The sequence below is a fragment of the Sminthopsis crassicaudata genome, chromosome 5 (assembly GCF_048593235.1).
Source record: "Sminthopsis crassicaudata isolate SCR6 chromosome 5, ASM4859323v1, whole genome shotgun sequence".
Taxonomy (NCBI): domain Eukaryota; kingdom Metazoa; phylum Chordata; class Mammalia; order Dasyuromorphia; family Dasyuridae; genus Sminthopsis; species Sminthopsis crassicaudata.
The window spans coordinates 308,519,639-308,528,425 of NC_133621.1; the positions used below are offsets into that span (position 1 = coordinate 308,519,639).

At 39.5% G+C, this 8,787-nt stretch overlaps 2 long non-coding RNA genes across 3 annotated transcripts in view; both read right to left on the bottom strand.

The window, feature by feature from the left end:
* Positions 1 to 1,668: 1,668 nt before the first annotated feature.
* The window catches only part of LOC141545099 (uncharacterized), a 27,479-nt gene continuing 20,360 nt past the window's right edge, over positions 1,669 to 8,787 (bottom strand). For both annotated transcript variants that reach the window (XR_012482882.1, XR_012482881.1), the window contains 3 exons: positions 4,395 to 4,486; positions 3,589 to 3,738; positions 1,669 to 2,217 (listed from right to left, as the gene is read on the bottom strand). This is a non-coding gene — a long non-coding RNA (uncharacterized LOC141545099). The remainder of the gene's footprint in view (positions 2,218 to 3,588; positions 3,739 to 4,394; positions 4,487 to 8,787) is intronic.
* LOC141545100 (uncharacterized) overlaps positions 4,503 to 8,787 on the bottom strand; it is a 14,368-nt gene continuing 10,083 nt past the window's right edge. Inside the window, exons 2-3 of the long non-coding RNA XR_012482883.1 lie at positions 8,772 to 8,787; positions 4,503 to 7,147 (exon numbers count right to left, since the gene is read on the bottom strand). The exon at positions 8,772 to 8,787 is cut by the window's right edge and continues 128 nt beyond it. This is a non-coding gene — a long non-coding RNA (uncharacterized LOC141545100). The remainder of the gene's footprint in view (positions 7,148 to 8,771) is intronic.

The following is an 8,787-nucleotide window of genomic DNA, read 5'->3' on the forward strand; positions in this document are numbered from 1 at the left end:
GTCGTGCCTCAGTTTCCCTAAGTCGTCCTGCCTCTGTTTCCTGAACTGTTCTGCCTCCATCTCCTCAAATGTCGTGCCTCAGTTTCCCTAAGTCGCCCTGCCTCAGTTTCCCTTAATGGTTCACTAATTTTCTCCGCCAGAAACTCAGTCCAAATTTTCGCCTCCAGAGACTAAGTTGGAGAGTGCTTGTCCCCCCCACTCCCGTTCGGCGCCACAGCTATAGCTCGTGATCACCCAAGGACCCTAACAAAATTTTCTTCCCATTTAGCCTCTCCCCCCAGTCACGCTCTGAAATAATTATCTACCCCCCACCCAGGAAAAAAAAAATTAATAAATAGAACCTTGCAAATTTACTTACCACCCCCACCCCACCACCACGCCACGCCATCCTTTTTTTTTTTTTTTTTTTTCTTTTTTCTGAGGCTGGGGTTAAGTGACTTGCCCAAGGTCACACAGCTAGGAAGTGTTAAGTGTCTGAGGTCTTGGGTCCTCCTGAATTTAGGGCTGGTGCTCTATCTACTGCGCCACCTAGTGGCCGCCTTTTTTTTAACACAGAAATAATTCTCTACCCCAGCCCAGCCGTCCCTTTTTTTTTTTTTTTTTTTTTTGGAGGGGGGGGGGGAGGCACTAAGCAAACGGATTTCATTTTTCCAATGAAACAGTTTTCCACATTAATTTTTGGAAAACATTGCTCCGAAATTTTCTCCCGCCCTCCCTTCTATGTTTACCCTAGGATCCAGCCTTTCCTGACACCAGATCCCCCCATCCCCACCCCCTTGTAACGTGTATGTTCCCCCATACTTTTCTTTTTAAAGTATTTTATTTTTCAAAGTACCCAGAAAGGGAGGCTTCAACATTCATTCATTCATTCATTCATTTATTTATCAATTCCAAATTTTTCTCCTTTTCTCCCTCTGACCTGAGCACCACCCCGGCCCACCCCCACCCCACCCCCGGCCCCCCCGGGAACCCATCTCTCTTCCCAGTTGATCGACTCCCCACCCCCTCGCAGGGGAGAAAAAGAAAGCCACCACCCCAAAGGAGGCGTTTGCCTCTCTTTTTTACTTTTAATTCTCAATCCTCACCTGCCTCCGTTATTTCTCACTCCACCCCATTCCCTACCACTCAGCGGGCAAGAAAAGCCCTAAGAAACTCATATATAAGAAATCCGAATAAAACATTTCCCACGTTATTGGGGGGTCGGGGTGGGGGAAAGGAGGCTGAGCAAGTACAAGAGACACAAGGTTTCTTCCTTTCTTCTCGGGTTGGTTCCATGGCACGCACCCCGTGCAAACACCCTTCCCTGTCCTGAAATGAAAATCATGTGTTCCGGGTCAATTTTTCCCTCCCAGATTCCTCTCTTCTTTGATCTTCCCTTAGGTCTCTTGGTTCCGATAGGTCCATATTTCAAAATCCCTTTCCTTGGCTTTGGCTATGTCCCTGAATCCCTAACTCAGGTAACCCTTTTTGGATCTGATCTCGGTATCAAGACAGGGTGCAATGTGGTCTGGGTCTACTTTCCAGTGCTCGGGGCAGATTTATTTTCTTTTTCTTTGGGGAAGACGGGGAGGGGGGGCCCCAATACCGACTGCCTGGCATTCCAGCTAGGAGCTTTGTCTTTAACAAACATTTTCTCCTTTATATTCATTACCTAAACTGTTCCACAGATCAGATCAACCACTGTTTTTTGTTTTTTTTTTGGAGGGGGTTCAATTTCTCAAATACATTGGACATGTAGTTAGTAAAAGCTCAGCCTACTCCCCTCTCCATAACCGCCCACATTTCTTTGGATACCGTTCGAATTTATTGTGCTTCCACCAAAAAGGAATGAATCATATGGTTTCTTACTGGAACTGGCAGCAGCCATAAAGGAAAGAATCTTAGAAGTCAAAAGTTTTTGTTTGTTATTTTTAAAGCAGCTGATACCTTCCATACTTCTGGATTGTCTTCTTTCCTAAGATATTTGAGTTTTGTTTCAGTTTTGTCTGGGGGAACTCATCAATATCTTCTTCCAATTTTTCTTTGCTAAATCGGGGTTCTGTAAGTATTCCCTTTTCTTTTGTGTTTGTTGGGGCAATTAATATTTTTGTTAAATTCATTCTTTTTGTGGAGATCTTCTATCTTCATCAATTTCAACTCAAACCCTAATAATTGCTTTGCTTTCATCTTTCTGGGTTGTTCATTCACCTTTTTCATTTTGGATCTTGCTGGTTTGAACTGTAAAAAAAAGAAAAAAAACAAAAAAGGAAAGAAAAAGAGAAAGCACAATTAGCCAGTTATTTATCTCTTCATTTCTCTCCCTGATCACATAGGCAAACCCCCAACTCCTAATCCTTATTTTTTCTGAGCTCAGCATTGAGCTTTTTCCAAGTTGGCTTTTAGTGATATAGTTTCCCAATGTGTTACTTTGTTCTCTCTCACCCCCTCTTCCTCAGCAGCAACTGTAGCAAGCAAGACCTCAAAAGAACAGCAAACAAATCCCACAGAAGCAATCACAACAAAGCTCTGCCTACATCCCTCAGATCCTGGTCAACACCTAGAACCAGAGGGAGCTTCCCTTCTGAATCTCTGTGGGGTTTTTTTTAGGGGGAACGTCTTGGCCTGCTGGAAGTGGGGGGCGGGGAGGCGAAAAGGGAAGGGAAGGATAGGGAAACAAGTCAACCCCTTTTTTTCCCCCCTAAGAATTTCATTGTGGAGTAAGCAGCCAACTTAATCTCTAGTCCTTAGACTACACCAGATAGCAAAGTTCTAATTTCAGGGTAATTAGCCCTTTAACACAAGGCCTGACAGGAAAGGAGCAATCATTTAATACATACTTATGTGCTTAATATAATATTGTGGTACTATGGAATATATCTACTAGACACATAATACTACACTATGACATCATAATATAACAGTATACTTAGTGTAGGTCTCTCCCCACCCACCCAGTTCACATATCTAAAACCAGAATCCACAAACTAAGGAAAACTGAACATTTTTACTACATTTCTCATTTTGAGCACCTGTACTAGGACCCCTCCCTTCACAATCTCTTCCTGGAAAATACACTCCCCGCTTCCTCCCTCCCCCTCCTCACAGCCCTTAAACTCAGGGATGCTCAGGCTGGAAGGCAAAGGTTAATTCTTCCCACAAGGAAGAGACAGAATACACCTCTTCAGGCTTTGCAGAATGGAATGGGTGGTAGAAACAAGAAAGGCGAACTATTTGGTGAGTGGGGGATGAGCTTCTATCTCTGTTCCCCTGCATTTTTTATTTCCTTCAGAGGTTAATTGTACACTGTTTCCATGTCAGATTCCTCTTGTACAGAAAAATAACTGTTTGGACATGTATATATATATATTGTATTTAATTTATACTTTAACCTATTTAACATGTATGGGTCAACCTGCCATTTGGGGAGGAGGGAAGAAGGAGGGGGAAAATGGTCAATGTTGTGAAATTACCCACTCATCTATCTGATAAATAAAAACTATTTTTAAAAAATAAAATAATTAAAATAAAACAAATTTTTAAAAATCTGTGGGTTAGCACACATTTCCCACCTCATCAATATATATATATAGGTGTAAATGAAATATTCACCATAATAGTCATCATCAACTTAAAAAGAGAAACTGGAGCTCTCAGAACACGTTTCCAAGGTCATAACCTTTTTGAATGTCTTGAAACCATAATCATAAAGGGGCCAAATCAGTTTTGAGAAAAGGAGTCACATGATTTGTTGGAATAATTCTGAAAAACAAAACAAAACAAAGCAAAAAAAGGTTTTATTGTGGAGTATCTCCTTGTGTAATCAGGCATGAGAAAGGAATATGTGTGAGGCAGGTGGATCTGTGGTGGGGAGAGAGACACCAAGAGAACATGTTTTCCTTAACTATTATTGTTCTGTAAGAAATGACCAACAGGGTGATTTCAGAAAGGCCTGGAGAGACAAGTAGCCTGCAAAGAGGAGAGGAAAGCTAGTCCAAACAGCCTCCCCAAAGCTGGAGTTGAAGTTTTCCTTGAATGAAGTTCCAGATATCCAAAAGTTCATTCTGCCTAGAATCAGCATTGCCCATGTTTTTACATCTGTCCTCACATAGTGACCCGCTGTGTTCCCCTGCTAGCACCGGCTAACCTCAGAAATTTTTGTTTGTTTGTTTTGTTTTGTTTTGTTTGGCTGAGGCAATTGGGGTTAAGTAATTTGCCCAGAGTCACAGAGCTAGGAAGTGTTAGGTGTCTGAGGCCACATTTGAACTCAGGTCCTCCTGATTTCAGGGCCTGTTCTCTATCTGCTGCACTAACTAGCTGCCCCCCACACACACACCTATGCTTTCCTTATTGTATTTATTTACTTAGTCCTGAGCACAGGACCTGGTAAATTGTAGGTTATATATATGTATACTTACCTATATACACATATACATTCCTTTCTTGTTCTGTGAAAAATGACCAACAGGATGATTTCAGAAAGGCCTGGAGACACTTACATGTACTGTTGCTGAATAAAAAGAGCAGGACCAGGAGATCATCATTTACTTCTACAACAATCCTATATAATATGATAAGTATAATCCATAATAACCCTAACCCTAACTGGGGCCTGTACAGGAAAACAACTGTTTGGACATGTAAACATATATTGTATTTAATTTGTACTTTAACATATTTAACATGAATGGGTCAACCTGACATCTGGGGGAGTAGAGGGGGAAGGAGGGGAAAATTTGTCAGTGTTGTGAAATTACCTGGTAAGTAAAAACTGTTTAAAATAATAATAATAATAATAATAATAATAATAATAATAATAATAATAATGCGTGGGTTAGCTGATATATTGATAAAAATTATCTTTGAGGCAGGCTGGGAGAAGCTTCTGATAAAGTCCAGTTTAGCTTTTCAGTCCAACCCTCTGCAGCCCTTGTCCAGTGAAAAGTCTAAGTCTGGGTTTGGCAATGAGAAGAATGTACAATAGCCATTCTCTCTCTCTCTCTCTCTTTTTTTTTTTTTTTTTTTTTTTTCCAAAAGGCACATTTCTTTAGGGAAATAGGCTACAGATAAAACCCTACAGAAGGTGGGTCTCAGTAGTATGCTGTAATTTGGATTTCTGACTGGATCCGTTTCCCAGAGCTTGGGAGCCAGACTGCCTCAGGGATGAATTATTTATCAGTTCCTCTGCTAACCACACCTAAACAGGAAGACTTCTCCCCAAACCAAGGATCAAGCCCAGCTTAAACATCACATTTCTGACCGGGCTGAGAAGGGCATGTTGTGATCAATCAGGATCTCCAGTTCTCCTTTGGTCACACATTCCTTCAACCCTTTCTTTCCCCCTAAGAATTTCACTGTGCAGTAAGCAGCCCACTTAATCTCTAGGCCCTGGGCTACACCTAATACCAAAGTTCTACTTCTAGGGTAATTAAGCTTTCAGCCAAAGGCCCAACTGGCAAGGAGCCGTCATTTGATATATATATATATACTCATGTGCTTAATATAATATTGTAGTGTTGTGTAATATATCTACTAGACACGTAATACTACACTATGACATAATAATATAACACTATACTGAGTGTAGGTCTGTTCCCCCCCACCCCCCAGTTCACATATCTAAAGCCAGAATCCACAAACTAAGGAGAATTGAAAATTTTGAGCCCCTGTACTAGGACCTCTCCCTTCACAATCTCCTCCTGGAAAATATACTCCCCACTTGCTCCCTCCTCCCCACAGCTCTTAAATTCAGGGACCCTCAGGCAGGAAGGGAAAGGTTAGTTCTTGCCACAAGGAGGGGACAGAATACACCTCTTCAGGCTTTGCAGAATTGAATGGGTGGTAGAAACAAGGAGAACTATTTTTTGGGGGGGGATGAGCTTCTATTTTTGTTCCCCTGCAGTTTTTATTTCCTTCACAGGTTAATTTTACACTGTTTCCAAGGCAGATTCCTTTTGTACAGCAGAACAACTGTTTGGACATGTATGCATAGATTGTATTTAATTTATACTTTAACTTATTTAATATATAAGGGTCCACCTGCCACGTGGGGGGGGAGAGGCTGGGAAGGAGGGGAAAAATTGTCAATGTTATGAAATTACCCCCTCATCTATCTGGCAAATAAAAACTATTTTAAAAAAATAAAATAATGAAAATATTGGAAATAAAGCAAATTAAAAATATGTGTGGGTTAGCACACCACATTTCCCACCTCATCAAAAATATATATATATATATATATATATGTGTGTGTGTGTGTGTGTGTGTGTGTGTGTGTGTGTGTGTGTGTGTGTATGTGTATGTGTGTGTGAAAATGAAATATTCACCCCCATAATAGTCATCACCAACTTGAAAGGAGAAACTGAAGCTCTCAGAACAAATGTTTCCAAGGCATGACCTTTTTGAATGTCTTGAAACCATATTCTTTAAGTGCTCAAATCAATTATGAGAAAAGTGTTGGAATAATTCTGGGAAAAAATTGGTTTTATTCTGGAGTATCTCCTTGTGTAATCAGGCATGAGAAAGGAATATGTGTGAGGCAGGTGGATCTGTGGCGGGGAGAGAGACACCAAGAGAACATGTTTTCCTTAAATATTGTTGTTCTGTAAGAAATGACCAAAAGGATGATTTCAGAAAGGCCTGGAGAGACTGACAAGTAGCCTGCAAAGAGGAGAGGAAAGCTAGTGCAAACAGCCTCCCAAAGCTTGCATCTAAGTTGTCCTTAAATGGTGTTCTAGATATCCAAAAGTTCATTCTGGCCTAGAATCAGCATTGCCCATGTTTTTACATCTGTCCTCACATAGTGACCAGGTGTGTTCCCCTGCTAACAGGGGCTAACCTCTGGTTTTTGGGGGTTTTTTTGGTTTCCTCGAGGCAATTGGGGTTAAGTAACTTGCCCCGGGTCACAGAGCTAGGAAGTGTTAGGTGTCTGAGGCCACATTTGAACTCAGGTCCTCCTGACTTCAGGGCTGGTTTTCTATCTGCTGCACTAACTAGCTGCCCCCCCTCCCCACCTATGCTTTCTTTATTGTATTTATTTGTTTAGTACTGAGCACAGGACCTGGTAAGATGTAGGTTTTATATATACACATATATATTCCATTATTGTTCTGTAAGAAATGACCAATATGATGATTTCAGAAAGGCCTGGAGACACTTACATGTACTGTTGCTGAATAAAAAGAGCAGGACCAGGAGATCATCATTTACTTCTACAATAATACCATATAATATAATATACATAATATATCAGAACCCTAACCCTAACTTGGTCTTGTAGAACAAAACAACTCCTTGGGCATGTATACATATATTGTATTTAATTTATACTTTAACATATTTAAGATGTAGTGGTCAAACCTGCCATCTGGTGGAGGAGGTGGGAAGGAGGGGAAAACTTGTCAATGTTGTGAAAATACCCCCTCATCTCTCTGGTAAAGAAAAACTATTTTTAAAAAAGAAAATAAATTTTTAAAAATGTGTGGGCTAGCACATCCCATTTCCCACCTCATCAATATATATATATATATTTTGTGATCAATATATATCCTTTTATATATTATATAATTATATATAATATATATCATTTGATCAATATACATATATATATTGATTTTATCAATCTATCATATATATTGATAAATAGATAACTATATACCATTTTATATATTATATAATTACACATATAATACGTAATAAGATAGATAGATAGATAGATAGATAGATAGATAGATAGATAGATAGATAGATAGATCATTGTGATCACTATATCATTTTGTGATCAATCAGGATCTCTAGTTCTCCTTTGGTCACAAATTCCTTCAACCCTCCCCCCCCCCCAAGAATTTCATTGTGCAGTAAACAGCCAACTTAATCTCTAGTCCCCTAGACTATATCTAATAGCAAAGTTCTAATTTCAGGGTAATTAGCCCTCTAACACAAGGCCTGACTGGAAAGCAGCAATCATTTAATATATACTTATGTGTTTAATATAATGTTGTAGGACTGTGGAATATATCTACTAGACATATAATACTACATTATGACATAACAATAGAACACTATACTGAGTGTGTAGGTCTCTCCCCCAACCCCCCAGTACATATAATCTAAAACCAGAATCCACAAACTAAGGAAAACTGAAAATTTTTACTACATTTCTCATTTTGAGCACCTGTACTAGGACCCCTCCCTTCACAATCTCTTCCTGGAAAATACACTCCCCGCTTTCTCCGTCCCCCTCCTCACAGCCCTTAAACTCAGGGATGCTCAGGGTGGAAGGCAAAGATTAATTCTTCCCACAAGGAAGAGACAGAATACACCTCTTCAGGCTTTGCAGAATCGATTGGGTGGATGAAACAAGAAAGGAGAACTACTTGGGGGGGGGGGGAGAAGAGTCTCTATTTTTGTTCCCCTGCATTTTTGATTTCCTTCACAGGTTAATTGTACACTGTTTCCATGTCAGATTCCTCTTGTACAGAAAAATAACTGTTTGGACATGTATGCATAGATTGAATTTAATTTATACTTTAACACGTTTAACATGTATGAGTCAACCTGCCATGGGAGGTGGGGAGGAAGGAGGAGAAAACTTGTCAATGTTGTGAAATTACCCACTCATTTATGAGCTAAATAAAAACTATTTTTTTAAAATAAAATAAATAAAATTATTAAAATAAAACAAATTTTTAAAAATCTCTGCATTAGTATACATTTCCCACTGCATCAAAAAAAATTTTATATATATATATATATATATATATATATATGTAAATAGGTGTAAATGAAATATTCACCATAATAGTCATCATC